Below are 17,828 nucleotides of genomic sequence, written 5' to 3' on the forward strand. Positions count from 1 at the left end.
CCTTTGTAGATATGATCCTGGTCCAAAGTGAATCCAGCAAAAATACATATAATATCAACATCAGAGCATTATTAGTTTACTTACAGAAGTCTGATATGTGCTATTATATGATTATAGGTAGGCAAAGGATTGATACTTTCTGATTATATAAACTTTAATTGAAAGAAACCTAAATAGAGAGTAGAAACTTGCATTTATTTATATACATAGATTCTCATACACACAGACATTTATTTTTGTATTTTCAACCTGCATAACATCACCCCTGTTTTTCTATGGCTTTCAGGAAAGTACTTCAAATATAGAAGCTTTGGACATATTCCAACTTTCAGTAAGCCTCCTCCACAATTAATTTCTTTCCACACCATTCATCGTGGGTCAAGATCTCTGTCACTGCTGTATAAGGTAGGCATTAACAAGAAGAAGGAATTAATCGCTCCTAGCAGTAGTTGTCAAAAACTAGGTGTTTAGTCTGAGCTCCTCAGCAGGATTCTTTGAAATTTCCTTAGTTACCTACTTTTGGACGGGATGAGTAACCTTCTTCACTGCTCAGAGGGAGATTCTATTCAGATGGCCTAGACAACATGCCTAACTTTTAGACACCTAAAGTGAAACAAGAGGAATTCAACTTCCATAGCAACTTCATCTCACTTTAATAGCAGGAACACCTGAAGAAGTGCAGGTCAAAGAAAAGCGTAAGTGCAAATGTATGTGTTAACAATGTGAGTAATTTTTAAATAATAATGTTCATAATAATTAAAACCTGCTCTCGATTTCTGAACAATGTTGCCGTTGCCATCTAGGCCATGTTTTCAGGTTTTGAGACAACAGTGCTGAATTTAAGCAGTAATGTTTTTTGTGTTTGGGATGTTCTAATAATATGAGACAAAGCTTATCCTGAGAAATAATCTTTTATTAAATTAACTGGTAATATCTTGGGGATGGAGACACAAGAAGATGACTTTTTACCTACACACCTTCATTATATGTCTGAAATAGCTGGAGTATGGTAGCTAATTGTGTTCATGTCACACGGAGAAAGGAGGACTGTCACAAGACATTGTGGTTGTGGAGGTGCTCAAAACCTTCCTAAATTCATCATAAATATAGAGGAAAAAAATGGAGCTGCATTTAAAATATCATGTTCATTTTATGTACAAATGCTAATTATGAATTCGAGACACACAGAGATCAAAGGAATTGGCTTAGACCACAGCAAAATCATTTCTGGAGTCATCATTCAGAGAGATTCAGAGGTCATCCTCCAAAGCTCAAACTCAGCACAATATTACACCTGAATACAAAACACTCTGATTATGCAAACCAGGATATCTAGATTCACTCCTACCTAACCCCCAACTGAAAATGTGTTAGTACAAATATCAGATGAATGCAATAAATGCTTCTGTTGAGTATCACACATCCTAAAAACAAAATTTATCATCAAACATATCATTAGACAAGACAAGAAATTCTTAAATAATTCATCTTTGATTTTTCTTTCTTTTGGATACTCAGACTGCTGATACTACAGTATTTTATTTTTTTCCTTGGTCTGTGCCAACAATTTCGTAACACAAATGTGGCTCTTTCCTGTTTATTCTGATCTTATTTTTCAATCATTTCCTCATTGAGAATTCTATACCCAGAATGTGTGCAAAATATTTTGCCTATTATTTTTGGTCCATCTATAACATTATTGAGCAGTCTACACTGTTCACTGGGGAAAGGGAGGGAAACAAAATGGTGGAAGAAAGGGGAAAGAAAAAGAGAGAGAGCAAAAAACTTCCATTCCATGAATCACTTGCTACTGGATTAATCTGGGCAACACTGTCAGAACAAGTCAGACCTAGATTTATTTTATTTTATTTTATTTTTTTATTATTTTATTTTATTTATTTTATTTTATTTATTTTATTTTATTTTAATTTTATTTTCCCAGCGCTATTTTCCCTTGTTTTGCTGCTATTAGGTACGAATTTTCATCACATGAACCGTACCATTAGTATTTTAATATTTACTATTGTATTTGTAGATGTAGTCATGAGGGTGGGTTTATTTATTTGTTTTTGTCTTTTTTTCCTCACATAAAAACTCTGAGAAATATCACTGTTTCCAGGATACTTTTCAATATCTTACAGTGTGGCTGGGGTGTTACAATTTTTCCATTTACATTGTAATGACTGCTGCAAAACAAGGCAATGTCAGTCTATTTTACAGTGATCTTGCCTAATAAGAATAAGTACTCATGGACACGTAACTTCCATTATCACCAGTAATGGAACAATTACAATGTAAATCAATGTGATGTTTCAGAGTACCTATAATTTGCATATATATGTGAGTTTAAACTTCCCGAAGGTATTTAAAATTGAATTATACAAGCAAGAATGTACATTCTTTGTGGCAAGTTGAGGTTCTTTCAGCAGCTGGATTACAAACAAGGAACCATATCATTCAAATTTTAAGACTTTACGGTATCATAATTTGAAACATGTCTCACATATCTATATAAATGTGAGTATAATTTATGAATATGTGCATATAGATTGAGATGTCTTTTTTTTTTCTCTCTCTCCTCTCCTCCTCCCCCCCCCCCCCCCCCCCCCCCCTTAATACCCATCCATCAGTTCAGTAGTGACAATCTGGTTCTTTGAAATACCTCCATTCACTTAGATTTTGTAGTGTTATATTTGTTAATATTTTTGGCTTGGTCCTACAGCACCTGAGATTCCCACATGATACCTATAATGTTATCAGCAAGGTCCAGGAACCTTTACGTTGGATGTATCCGATACAAAGTGGCTTTGGGCAGAGACATCTATAAATAGTGGAAAGAAGCAGTCTCTGTATCCTGGTTGAACTGCTTTAAATATATATATAGTTGAAGCCATTGTCACTCAAGTGAAGATACATTTTTGTTGGTATGAATGTGCCTGTACCAAATAACTCCTTCCCTTGTAAAGATTGTAAGATACATCAATACAATTAGTACATTTATAGCACCATAATTTACCTATTATAGGGATTGCACAGAATCATAGAATATCCCGAGTTGGAAGGGACCCACAAGGGTCATCAAGTCCAACTCCTGGCTCCACACAGCACCACACAAAAAACAGACCCTATGTCTGAGAGCGTTGTGCAAATACTTCTTCAACTCTGGCAGACTTGGTGCTGTGACCTCTTCCCTGGGCAGCCTGACCACCCTCACAGTGAAGAACCTTTTCCTAGCACCCAGCCTGACCCTCCCCTGTCCCAGCTCCATGCTGTTCCCTCGGGTCCTGTTGCTGTCCCCAGAGAGCAGAGCTCAGCGCCTGCCCCTCTGCTCCGCTCGTGAGGGAGCTGCAGGTCGCCATGAGGCCTCCCCTCAGTCTGCTCTGCTCTGGGCTGAACAAACACAGTGACCTCAGCCTCTCTTTATATTCTTTCCCTCTAGACACTACCATCTTTTTGACCTCCTTTGGACACTCTGTGACAGTTTTATGTCTTTCTTATATTGGGTGCCCAAAACTGCACACGGTCGTCGAGGTGAGGCCACACCAGTGCAGAGCACAGTGGAACAATCCCTTCCCTCAACCAGCTAGAAATGCTGTGTATGATGCACTCCAGGATACGGTTGGATCTTTTGGCTGCTGGGCACACTGCTAACTCACATTCAATATGTTGTCGACCAGAAACCCCATATCCCTTTCTGCAGGGCTGTTCTGCAACCTCTTGTCCGCCAGTCAGTACCTATATCCAGGGTTGCCCCATCTCAGATGCAGAATCCAACACTTGCTATTGGTATATTTCATGTGGTGGTGATTGCCCAGCTCACTAATTTGTCAAGATCTCTCTGCAAGGTGTCTCCACCCTTGAGTCAACAGCTCCTTCTAATTCAGTATCATCTGAAAACTTACTTAGCATGCATTTGAGTCATGCATCTAGATCATTTCTAAAAACATTGAAGAGAACTGACCCTCAAAAGGAGCTGTGAGGAACCCCACTAGTGATTGGCTGCCAGCCTAATGTAACCCTATTTACCAGAACCTTTTGAGACTTACCCACCAGCCAATTGTTCACCTGTTGTATTATTATTGTCTAGCTGTAGGCTGGATTTTTCCAGTAGAATACTGTGAGAAACAGTATCAAAAGCTTTGCTGAAATCCAAGCTATTACATCAACTGCCTTCCCTTGGTCAACAAGGTGGGTAACCTTGTCATAAACTTGTCCAAAACCATGAGTACTGCATTCAAACTATTTTTAAGTGGAGAGACCTGAGATCAGATTTCTGTCTCTGGATAAGAATCTTAAGTTGTTAATTTGTGTTCAGTTTGGACTTTTGGACTACTTTTGCTATCAAAATCCCAAAGCTCTGATTTTACTGAGATTTTGGCTCCAAAGAACAGATGTCTTCCAAAAAAATAAAATAAAATAAAATAAAAATCCCAGCAAATTCAAGTTATTGATTTTCCTTAAGTCATGGTACAGCTCTCTGTATACTACCTCTTCCCCCACATCCTCAATTATTGTTATTTCTGGGTCCTAAATTAATAGAGAAGATCCACTGAAAGACGCTGAAAGACCACTCAATTCTTACAGCCTACCTAATATGAACATCCTTCAATAGACCACACCACAAGTAATAACATGTAGCATACAATTATGGCAGAAGGAAAGTCTTTGATTTATTTTGCCAATAACATTTATAGGACAACAGAAGGGTGGTACTAGAGACCCCAAACTACTTTCCCCTCGACTGTTGTCAACTTGGAGTTTATCACTCTTTTCCCTTCCCTAAGGGACACTCAGTCCACAGATGACAAGGAAGCATGTGCATCTGTTAGGGGACAGGTACAACCTGAATGTTTTTCCTGCTCTCTGCTGCAACTTCCTTGCATTTTCTGGAGTCATACAAATGTAGGACCACGCTTCCCATTGACTGATTACTGGCAGTTTTGATTATATAAATAGCACTCTGCAATTCAACAGAGTTGCAGGCAACAATGAAGGATTTGCTGGAGATGTATTCTTCCTTTGCAGTCTCATTTATCAATGTACAGTTTCTCACTTGCCATTTATCATCTTCCTTTTTCTGTGCTCTCCCTCGACATCTGGAGGATTTGTAGTCGCAAGTGGAGCAAGGCCTTGTTCTTGAATACCTTAGCATCCTGGCCAGCCAACATACTCCTGCTTTTTCCCCAGTTTAACTTTCTTTAAATAAACTTGACAGGTTTCAATATATCCTCACTGCAAAGTATATATTTAGAGGAATTGTAAGTATAGAGAGTAAACTGAAAGGCTAAGGCTGATGGAAAAAGAGTGAGACATAGAGAAATGCACCTCTAATGCATGTATGAATTTATAATAACAAGCAGTTGTGATAATTGCATGTCTTTTAACTGAAGAGGGCCATAAAGAGTGTGATGGAATATAAAGTATTAATGCCAGGTGGGAAGCGTGTCTTCCGTTTTGCAAGTATTTTCAGGTTTAAAGATGTAAGATGTAAAGAAGCGTCATGCTCTCAGTTACTAAAGCAGTTATGCATCCTGGTCCATTTGGAAAGGCTACTAGGCATCCAAGTATGTTCTGCCTTGTTGATGTTTCAGTACTGATTATCTAGGAATAGAAGCGGAGAGAAAAAAGCAAGAGACAGAAAACAATAAAATAAAATATAAATAAATAAATAAATAAATAAGAACCCTTTGGCAGAAATCAAGTTAAAGAATTCACTTATTTAAAAAAAAAAAAATGTTTTGATAGTGACCTTTCAAAGTTTCTTTTATTTTCATTTTCAAATGTCAAAACAGGTCATTTTGACAATCACAAAACATGATATATTTCTTTAAAGCTGAATTGTGATATTTTTCAGAAGCAATCTCCACTTGCAAATGGGTTTACTTTCAAAATATATATATATGTTTTCAGGGATGGGGATGGAAGTGAAAAGAAAAAAAATGAATAATTTCTGGAAAACTGATTTCTTTATCAATAAAGCACATACCTGGCCAAATGGGTCTACCTGTCCTGTTCCAGTAACAAAAAGATCTGGTCCCCGTGTGAGTAGCAACCTTTCAAGATTTACCTTGTTGTCCAGCCAAATTGTTCCTAACACCTTAAACTAGCTAGAAGAGCAAGGATGGCTGAGCTTGGAGCTGGCCTGCCCTGTGTCCATTACCTGGGCTAACCAAATCCCTGACCTGACCAGCAGGTGGAGGAATTACACAGAAGAATATATTTCCCTTTGTAATAGCAATCTGTGTGCACTGATATTTATCCGAAGAGATTTTAGCATTCCTGTCTAAGAGTGTACCAAAAGTTGGTGAAGGTCCAATCACTTGTCTTGAACTGCATCATTGTGCAGAGGATATCTGGCATTGTTCATTGAAGGACGGGGATGAGACTTAAAAGAGATTATTTCATTTTATGGTTGTTATGGATTTGCACAATCTTAGGCTAAGCATCTTTGGACAGTTTCACAGAGGATCTTCCTTTGTTACTGATGCTGCATCTGAGCTATGGCAGCCTCAGCTCAGCAGGGCTTATACAGCATCAGGCTCATGTTGAACTACACCGAGGAATGAGGTGACTCTCTTTTAGGCAGCACGGACCTCTTTCATTATATACCCTTATCTGTTTATTTTGCATCTCCAACCTTTTTAAGATATCTGTCACAAAGGTTTTCAGACATCCCATCCATTTATCCTGGAGTCAAACCCCAATTCTGTGTTTCCATGACCGAAATATTTCATGCACAGTCAACGTGGGAGTGTAACAACATCAAGCATACTTAAGTACTGTTGGGCCTTCTAGCAGTTCACAAGTTTTACCTAAGCAACTACCAGCTGCTTTCTTCATACAACTTTGTAATAAAAGTACATAATATTTTGTGATCTCTGTCCATCACACCCTCTCTCTATTTAGAGTTTTGTGATGCTGCCTGTCACATAGTTTTTGATGTCATTGCACACCAAATCAAAATTAACAAAAGCCAGTGTCCCAGTGGACTGTGAGGAAGCACAATATGATAAAGCAGATTCTTAAATGGTGTCATTTATGACAACTCTACTGAAGTAGATAGAAATGTGAAGTTTTCCCCAGCTCACACACCCATACTTTCTACTCCCCCAAATAAAATCCCAGATCTGCCATACCACTAGCATCACTTCAGAGAATTCAAACACCTTCTCAATGTATTATGCTAAAAATTATATGTATTTAAAAGTACATGCAAACTCTCTCAAAGTCTTATAGTAAGGCAATACTCAAATAAAAAGCAGAAAATACTGTAATAACAAATATGAAAAAAAAAAAAGAGAAAGTAATAATTAACGTCAAAGAAATTCTTACCTCCAAAATAGCACTTAACACATTTCTAAATCTGTTTTTATCAATGGACAGTGGATTACACACAAAGTAACTGGCAAGGTTGTATTTGAAATATCCCCATTCATGGCTTCTGATAAGAAAATTAGCAAAGGGCAAATAAAATAAACACAGATAGTTTTAGTGGAAAGCTTTCTGCAAGCTGCTTCTGTCTTTCTTAATCAACTAAGAATAGGCTGTGATTACTGTAATCATTATGCAATTAATCACTATAATTACTTTTTATTGGAATAATAGTTAAAAAGCAACTAACATACTTTCTGTTCTTGCTTGAGTGGAAGACATTAAGTGCTTGTCAAGAAGTTACTAAAATTATGTCCGTGTAATTTATTTTTCTTTTTTTGTCATCTTTTGTGTGTGTGTGTGTGTGTGAAAGTAACAGTGCAAGTTTATGCATGTCGCATATACAGACCATCTTCACACAAAGCAGGGGTTGTGCAGTTTCTCCACTGGTAATAGGATGCTATTTTTGTGTGATTGGCATGCCATGTTTCTATATGGCATGCAGTTACATGCAACTATCCATAGTGTGGTCACAATCATATGTGGGTTTGCAGCAATGAAAACAAAGCAAAACAAAACCAAACCAAACAGGAAAAAAATACAATAAAATAACAAACACAAATCTACAATTAAAAATAAATAAATAAATAAATAACATATTTGTATTTGGCATTCCTCTTTCCTGTTTTGAAGCTTCTCACAGTCTTGAACACACAATCTCCCATCATTTCTGCCACACTGACCTCTAATCCCCAGAAATCTCCCAGAAGAGAAATCCAAGAACGGTCCATCTAACCCAACCCATCAGACTTCCTCATTTACACTGCCCTAGCTTACAATCCAGGATGCTTTTGCTGTTTTAAATGTGTTTAAAAAGACCTTTCCTACAGAGTCTTTGCATTGTATGAAAAGCTACAATCCTTTTTTGTCTAGGTACGCTACTATTTTATATCACTTTCACCATTAACAATACAGGATGATATAAAATCTCAGTTAAATGCGTTCACACTGAGAAAAGTAGTCTCAATCAGTACCGTTTTATGAAATATTTTTGGGACGATAAGTGAAGCTATATAATTAGGAATGAAAATTTGTAGAGTAAGCAAACATCGAGAATTGCATGGATAAATGTACTAATAATTTAAAGCTAGACCTGGCTAGGCAATACCAACACTTCCAAAATGATGAGGAAGTGAGAATCCATGAGTAAGTCATTTTATGTTTCTTTGATCTCTGCTCCCTAGAGAGACAGATCCTGAGCCATGTGCTGCCCTACTAGGACAGGGGAGCAAGCTGTCAGCACTGGGAGTTAGACGCCCACATATCTTCACATGATCACATGCAACACATGATGAAACACTCTAAATCTGTGTTCAGTCCTAGATTTTTTTCATGCATTAAACTGTGCAAGCTAGACTTAACCATCCCTTTCACATCTATAGTTTTATATCCCAGTATACATACATGCAGCTATCAATGCCTGTGTATATCGGTAAATTTCAAACACAGATTCTGTCCAATGATCTTAAAATACAGAAGAGGTCAGAAATGTGGAAACTATTTTACATCAACACTTTCTGTTAAAAAGAAAGTTAGACTGAAATGTTGGAGCAGAGCAAGGATTCAATTGCTGTGAAATTATGCTATTTAAAGCACTTTCATTCCACCCACCTTTTAGAGATGGACCCGCAATGGCTATTTTTACGTTTTTCCCAGGCAGGGAGTAAAAATGCTTTTAAATAGCACCCTCTGACTCTCCTCTGATGTTGGACTATGCCGATGTACCACTAACGGGTGATTGTGGTGAAATGGCTGTTAAATAGCAATTCGTCCCCACGCTCCTATCTTTCCGAGCATGTCTCCAATTGGCAGCCCAGGAAAAGTGCTCTTAAATTGCATTTCCTGCCAGTGTGGGACCCCGCTGGTACATTTTGAACATGGAGTGAACCAACAGAACTTGAGTTTACTCTGCGATAGATTTTTTACAGGTGATTGCTGGAGCATTTAGGCAGTTAGGGAATTAAACTGGGAGCAAAGGTACTCATGCAGACATAGACACATTCTTACAGAAGATTTTTATTTGGACAGATTAACATTTTCTGACCTCTGGAAAAATTCTGAATCTCTTGGGGGGAACATAAAAATGCTTTGTCTACATTAGGGTTTTAATAGATGCACATTAACATGTCTTAATAGCAGAACTTTCCTCCACGAAAGTCCATGACAGAGTTGATCATATAGGGGCACTGAGTAAAACCATGTCAGTATTTTTTTATTTTTTCTTTTGCTAAGAAATAGGCTCAAGGAATCCTGTTACAGTGCTCATCTCTGAGATTTGGGAAGTAGTTATTGTTTGTTTTGATGAACAAAGAAAATCTCAGCAGTTTCATATCTGATTGACCAGATGTATTGTGGGTTTTTAAGTTATTTTGGACCTATTTTAAATGTCTGTTTGCTTTATTTTAAAGTAAATATTACTTTTTTTTTTTTTTTTTTTTTACTTTCAAAATAAAATAAATGTTTCTAAAATTGCTATCATTTTCTCATCTGTGTCTATTCATAAAGCATTTCATGAATTCACAAAGTATTTAAATAGCCACAAAACTAAATTTTCCAGTGACAGTTTTGGTAAAACATGTGGGACAGTCTTAGCCAAGAATCATGACTAATTTCCTGCTCTAGGCTTGAAGCTGTTTCCTATGAATTGGAAGGATGCACAGTTCCAGGGATGCTTGATATGTAAAATGAAAATGCATCTCTCAGTTCTGTTTTCTGCATGTTGCACTGCTGGACTTCAAAATTAGATGTATATGTAAAGTGACATTTTTCATAGTCATTGATGTGTTTCATTAATTTGCTGTATGTAATTTCTATCAAAGGAAAAAAAAAATGATGGCCTAAAAGTTTATCAAATCTCAATTCGTCACTAAACTTTTTCAAATTTCATATGATATTATGTACCTTAGTTTTTCAACTACTGCCAGCAAGGATTGCATCTTCATTATCTTTACTATAATATATTTTGGGTGAGCTGAGTAAAATAACAGACGTTGGTTTCACTGGAGTCAACTGAAAATCTTCCTCTTGGCTACACTAACAGCAGGATTTTTGGCTGGATTTGGGAATCTGTCAGCACCATAGCACCCCTCTTACTTGTACAACACAGATTTGCCCAGTTTGGTGGGTTATCACTCCCTGTTCCTAAGTCATCACCCATTGCTCCATGCTGCTGGCCACCTCTACCCCTGTAAAGTTGCACATAGGAAATAAATTAGCTTGTTCTGTAGTGGAGGGAGCACAACCTCAGTTTCAGAGCAAAGAATACGACTGCTGTCCCCATTGCACCCCCTTACAGATGTCCCTTGTCAGCCCGTGCCCCTTACTTGAGGGTAGAAGCTGTCCTAATTCGGTGGAGAGAATTAAGAGTCAAAGACCACATTTTCCACTGAAAGGTACAGCAGATATGCCTACCAGGAGAGTGTAGATGGTGGTTCTGTCTCTGTTTTGTGTTTTGCAAGACTGCAAGTCTGAAATTTACCACTTTAGTGATGTAATATTTGAGAATTTATCTTCATTATGACAATGCAGGAATGTATTTTGCCTTTGAGCCATGTAGATGAACACCTGCTAACTTTGGGTTTTGGCTTTGAACCAATGACAAACCTCATAATAATCTGTCAGAAAGCATCCAGCTCCACCTGGTTTGGACATAAAATCCAGAAGCTTGTCCCAGGTTAAGCTAAAACAGGGGCACAGGTTTATACGAAATATTTGAAAAGAATTCATTTCCCTTTCAGTGAGATTAGTTTGATCTGTAATGGAACCCAATCCCACGAAATTTGCATGGTTTTTAGCTGCCTTGTGGTAATAATACATTTCTGATCTCTAATATGTGTATAAAAATCATTTTAATAGCTTTTTTTTTTTTTTTGCTTATTAATTTACGGCAACTGAATAAGGCTTGCAAAGTACTGAAGTAAATCAAGCCCTTTAAAAATGCCTTGAGCTATGGTTCAGTTATGATGAGCTGATATTTAGGAAAAGAATTAGCATGTCTGGGAATTCCAGACACAAGTCCCTGCACATCAACAAGAGAAGAGGAAATATATTGTCTCTTGTCAACTTCTTACACAAACATTCACCCTGGATTTTTAAAAATTTTCTGTAGCATTTCCTTTCTACTCTATTGGCACCTGCTGATGAAAGGGGACCTCTGAGTGATGGTCTTGGATTTCTTTAGATCAGATCAAAACTGACACTCAGTCTTTCAGGCTAGGGCAGAGAAAATCGAGTTTTTCTGTGAAGCTGAGTCAGACATAAGGATAACTTCACCAAACTGAAAATGAAGAAAATAAAGGAAAATTAGGTAGGGCTGAGCATGGACTGTTTGCAGTGCTATAAAGTCACTAAAATCGTGAAGGCACCTAAAATATTTGATATTCATGACTCTATATCAAAAGGTTGGGACAGCCATTAGGTATTAAAATTTGTCATTTTAAATTGCTTTTTTGCTAGCACTAGCAATATAGATATTGAAATTTCCTCAGAAAGTGCTTATCTCATCAAGAGTAAAATTATAGTATATGAAATACTAATTACAGTATTATGAAGAAAGGTGAACTTTCCAGTGACATTTTATCTATTAGTAGAATACTAATGTTCTTCTTTCTTAAAGCAGAAGACACATATCATGGTTTCTGTTATTTTCTCATCATAATCTATTTTATATTTATAATATATATAAAACTTTTTTTTTAAATCTTCTTAAGAATCCCTTACTCAACAGAACCAGCTAAATTTAGATCACATCTGAATCACTGTTCATCAGTATGCACTGCGAAATTCTTTGTGAGGTCTAGCTAGTAGGATAATACAAGAACCTCTTTCTAGAGCTATTCAGTTTCATATTACCAAAACAAAGTCAGCTATTATTTTGAAAGACAAATTATGAAGTTATGTTAGAATAGAGCAGGATTTTTTTTTTCCGTGTTTTACTTGTGTTAACAAGGAATGAATAGATTTTGATGATATACACACTTATTTCAGTTTTTGTCGGAGACCAGGTAGAGTCCTCTGAAATTCCATTAACTTTGATTGGCATCTTTATTTAATATTTTCTTCTGTTTTATGTGTTCAAACAAAAGCAGTTCATTGGAAAGCTACACTATTGTAACTTTCAGAACCTTTTCTGGTTTCTTTACTCCATTTTTTGTTTGCTTCATGTTTGTTCTTACATTGTGCTCAATACTGTCAAAAGCAGTCAGTCTGATCTCATGAAATATCATGCTGGCACTATAAAATATTAAATAAGTTTGTATAAGTTTTGGATATCTAACTAAAGTCATTTCATTATGTCTCAGCTATATCCAGTCAGTTATGATCACCTTTGGTCAGGTTGAAAATAAAATTGGAAAAAAAAAATGCCTCAATAAATATTTTATCTGTGAAATTTAGTTTCCTTTTCCATTCATATAATAGTATCCTCCAATAGATGAGGTTACTCACATATTTTTTTTCCCATATAGTTAACTTTTTTTTCCCTTTTCTATATACAAAAGCAAGCGTCAAATATCCTGTGTTTGCTGTGCTAACTGCAGCTAGATTTCTAGTACAGATTTATTAAATCAGTCACAGGGTTTTGCTTTCATAGACAACAGCAAAAAGGCACCACAAATTCTATTCAACCACAACCACATTTGCATGACAGTTTATCACTGTGTTTCCACATACAAATTTAACATTCATTTTTGGTAAATATTTGACCACTTATTCTATGTGCAATGCAAATACAAATGTGCAGACAGAAAAAAAAATGAATCAACATGTTGAAAAACCACATTTTTTCACATCCAGAATCTTTTCTTGCCTCACACAAATTATTCTGACATTTTCCAATAGATTTTAGATTCCGTTTTTTTGATATGCACCACAGTCCAAAATTATAACGTGTTAAGCCATTTCTGGAGCTGAGGGGACAAATATTTTGGGTACAGATTTCCCACTTGTGGAATTTATTTGATTGCATATCCCATGAACCCTAGAGTTCAGTTGCTTCTACTGTGGTGAAGCTATTCAATGTCACTTTCAGCTGGATCTATTACTAAGGTGTTTAGTGAAACACAGAATTGGAATAAGAATCCATTAATTGAGTGGGGGGTTTTATCTGTAAGTTAGGAGAGCTGAACAATTTATTTTAATGGCTATAAAGGGTGGTGCTTACCTTGATCCATCTGTTTATTTGTTTTAAAGCTCTGGTCAACCTGATATGAGGAGAACCCCTTCAAGTAAGAAACAGAGATAAGAGCCAGTTTGCAGGTCTAGTTCTTGCAATCCTGATAAGTCACATTCACATCGGTTTCAGTGGGTGGGCTGTGGCTGCTGCAGCTGCAAGCCTCAACTCGCAGATAAATCAGACACCATAAATTCCTTTTCTAAGGAGAAAGAATAGGAATCAATCGTGCTGTGTGAATGACCTGCAGGCTGCTAATCATTATTCCACTGTAGTTCATCTCCACTTTTAGCGCCTATTATGTAAAAAGGGAATATACTTCACTAAAAGATGAGTTTCATTGACAGGAGTGGGAGAATGAAAGAGTGAAGATCATGAACCCATCAGCTTCCCAGAGTTTGACCACACCACCATCCTCCAAGTCACTACACTGATATTAAGATCATTATTAGCTCCCTCTGATCTGTGTCAGGCAGGTGAAGAAGGTTCTTGTGCTGCAAAAGGGCCTTCTGCTGAATACAGAACCACTTCTAATAGCTCTGCAAATCAAATGTACCAAGATAATAGTTTCTATCTACAGATCTGAAGGTTGTTTATAGCAGATGAAGTACTCAAGGAGATACATCATCTTACTTCTCAGTGTAACCTGCTGCTAGCAGTTAAATCCTAAGAAGGCGTCTTACCAGAATCCATTTGTTGTAAAGAAGCAGCTATTTCAAAAAATAAATACAGAGTTCTATAGACCCTGAATTCTTCACCAGCTAATCAGTGTTTCCAGAAAAAAAAAAAAAAAAAAAAAAAAAAAAAAGGAAAGAAGAAAGAAGAAAAAGAAAGAAAGAAAGAAAGAAAGAAAGAAAGAAAGAAAGAAAGAAAGAAAGAAAGAAAGAAAGGAAGGAAGGAAGGAAGGAAGGAAGGAAGGAAGGAAGGAAGGAAGGAAGGAAGGTAACATATCTTCCGTGTTGTAATGAATGATCATTTTGTATATGCATAAGTTAAAAAGCAATATTATTGACACTTACATTTATGCTTTTCTGCTGAAGCTGTGTCCTGTAGACAGATCACTAGGTGATGTTTTCATACATCAGACAGGCATTTAGCCAGATTTGTATCCATATTGAACATGTTATTATTACACAATTTGTCTTCTTGTGACTTTGAATTGTGCCCATATGTACACATTAAAAACAAAATATAGTCAATTGATTAAGTGGAAGAGAGATTTATTTTTAGACTAAGATGTGTAGACAATAAGTGATTTGACTTTCAAAAATTACAACTGCAAATATATTTGACACCTCTGATCACCATGCAGCTTCAAAAAAACCTTTATACATTTTCAGGTTAAACTATCAATTATAAAAATGATAGGAAATATGTTTTGCTATCCCAGTTTATCATGTTTCTCTGCCTTCCTGGATGGTTTTAGGCATTTATCTGTTGCTATGAGCTCTCAGCTTCTCTGCTGACCTTGTGAGACTGGCCTTGCACAGAACTTTGGTCAGCAGAGATGGGCTGTGGGAGCTTACTGTGGAGTTTGGGTCTTCTTTGACTCAGGAGGGGTTGGTAGCTGAGTAAGACTTCCTTCAGAAAACCTGTCTTAGCAATAGAGGGTGATGCAGTGACTCTTAACCCAATTTCCCATTGAAAAAAAAGCAGTCCTTTTTGTTTTCCACTCCTACTCAACACATGGAGTAGTTTCAAAATGTTGATTTCTTTACATCATTAATAGTCTTTGGAAAACAATTCAAAAGACAAGGTAGAACTGTTTAAAATACTATTATGTGTAAAGGATTGTGCGCAGAAGTAAAACAAGAACGAATGCTTTCAGACATGAATATATTACCTTATTCATCTTCCCTTACCTGCTAACATTGCCTTTGAGATGCCTTCTTTTTTTTTTCTTTTTTTTTCTTTTTTTTTTTTTTTCAGTGAAAATTTAATTTTAATAGATTGGGACATTGTGAAATTCATTTTTTTTTTCCTTGGAGATGTTGAATCTTCTGCTTTTATCAAAGACTTTTTTAAAAGACAGGTACATTAAGAAACATTACTCTGTGAATAATATAGTAAGAATTATTTCTGCATAACACACTAGAAGCACGTGCGAAAAGCTGTAAAAAAAAAAAAGTGTGTGTAGCTGTAATTGTTTTCAGTTTGTTAAGACTCACATATTACAATAGTATAAAGAACTTCTTTTAACTGAGAGTTCCTATTGTCTGTCCTATATAAAAACACAATAAAAGTGAATTCCCTACCAACAAAAAAAAAAAAAGTAGAAAGAATAGAAATGAACAATATAAAGGAAAAATAGTTGGGTTAGACAAATAGTCTTTCAAAAGTTCAGATTATATTTTGCATTTTAAACTGTGAATGAATGGCCAGTTTTCTTTGAAAACCTTTCTATGTTATCAGGGTTGTAGGAGATTGTGTATAAATGCTTTGCTCCTCAGAGAACAAACATTAAGGGTAATAAGAGAGCTCATTCTCTTTCAGTTCCTGAACAGGGTCAGGTTTCCTAAAGAGTAAGTCTCTAGGGAATTTGAAAGCAGTTCTGGGTTGAGTTTCCTGAAATAGGGATTGTGTTATTTGACTTCATTTACCTCAGGTGTGTTTGTGTGTAGAACACTTAAGATATGCACTGACTGATGTGACTTTTCTTACAGTCATCATCCTAAGCATCCTCTGACTGGAAAGTGTGAAAAGTAGCATAAAACACTGTTTGGCTAGATGGTATTTCACTGTGTAAAAACCACATTGTGTTGTGCCCTGCACATTGAGGATGACACCTGCAATGACAGTAGTTTACAGATAGCTAATGCCATGCTCCTGAACCTGGGTGGTGCATGTCTGTGCTCTCCAGGAATGGTCCTCCACTCTGAGACATGTTAGAAAAAACTCTTGCAAGCAGACAAACAAGCGAGTCCAACACAACAGCAAAGAAAGAGAGGGAATGTTGATCCCAACAGGATGACCATTCAAGAGAGGATTTAGAGAAATGCATGCCATTAGATCACAAAACATACTAAAGCCCTGAGCTAACACTGGACTGTGCAGAAACCAGGAAACCATGTATGTGATTTTTTTTTAGCTCTGAAAAAGCAATGTGAGTGTGTGCCTATGTCTAAGTACGTAGACCCATTTACCTTAGTGGGAGTATTCATACATTTAAATTTAAACATATGCTAAATATCTTGTACAATTGGGATCCATTTACATCTTAAAGTAGCAGAAGCAGTGTGGGTGATGGAGTAAGTCATTTCTGGAGCTTAGGCAGAGATATATATAAAATTAAAAATACGAAGAACAAATGAGTAAGTGGTGTATTACAGTGGTAAGTGTCTGCCTGTAAATTGTTAGCAAACTCGAGCCATTAACATAAAGTCACATGTTTCCAAAAAAGCAATGTGGAGAGTTACTGTTAATGCATGTCATAAACATCTCTAATTATCAACAGACATAAATGTCCTCAATATTAAAAAAAAAAAAATACAAAATACAAAAAGTGTGCGTGGCTACGCATGTATAATTTTCCTATGCCTCACTGTTAACAGAAATTTGGTTCCTTTGATCTCTGCACAGCAGCCATGTGTGTGGGTATCAAGGTTCAGGAATGGTGGGAAGGAGGAAAATAGATGAGGAAGCTTTTTACAGCACTGTGTTGCTGCCCCTGCTCCCCCTTCTCCCTGTGCACAGTTCCCTTTGTGGTCTCATCTCCCAGTCCTGGCAATACTGATGTTACTGTAGGAGTTATGGAGGTTCCTTTTGCAGAACTGCTAGCTTGCAGATGATATAGCTATGAAGATGCAATCACAAACAATTGTTTTCACTGCATGGATATGGTGGAGCTCATCTACCAAGTACACCAGCTGTACCAGGCCACACTGCATTCCCTTCCTTTATGCAGACTGAATTATGGCTCTTTTTTCCTCCTTTTCCTGAAGGATTCATGCAGTCTTATACATAGAAACAAGCTGAAACTTCTGCCATACCCTGTGTGGAACAACAGATAGACATAAAAGAGTCTAACAAAGGGCCACTAAATAATGAAGGGAGCACCTGGAGCACCTGGAGCACCTGGAGTACCTCTGCCATGAGGAGAGGCTGCGAGAGCTGCTGGGCCTGGAGCAGAGGAGGCTCCAGGGGCAGCCAGCCATGGCCACCAGCACTGCCAGGAGGTGCTGAGAGGCTGGAGCCAGGCTCTGCTCAGGGGTGCCCAGGGCCAGGCCCA

The 17,828-nt window shown here is 37.0% G+C and overlaps 1 protein-coding gene across 1 annotated transcript in view; it reads left to right on the top strand.

Annotated features, from left to right (window-relative positions):
• The first annotated feature begins 314 nt into the window (after positions 1 to 314).
• TENM4 (teneurin transmembrane protein 4) overlaps positions 315 to 17,828 on the top strand; it is an 879,437-nt gene continuing 861,923 nt past the window's right edge. The window contains exon 1 of the mRNA XM_040544436.1: positions 315 to 405. The gene's annotated coding sequence lies outside the window, so the exon portion shown is untranslated. The remainder of the gene's footprint in view (positions 406 to 17,828) is intronic.

Source organism: Cygnus olor, chromosome 1 (genome assembly GCF_009769625.2).
Source record: "Cygnus olor isolate bCygOlo1 chromosome 1, bCygOlo1.pri.v2, whole genome shotgun sequence".
In the NCBI taxonomy this organism is placed as follows: domain Eukaryota; kingdom Metazoa; phylum Chordata; class Aves; order Anseriformes; family Anatidae; genus Cygnus; species Cygnus olor.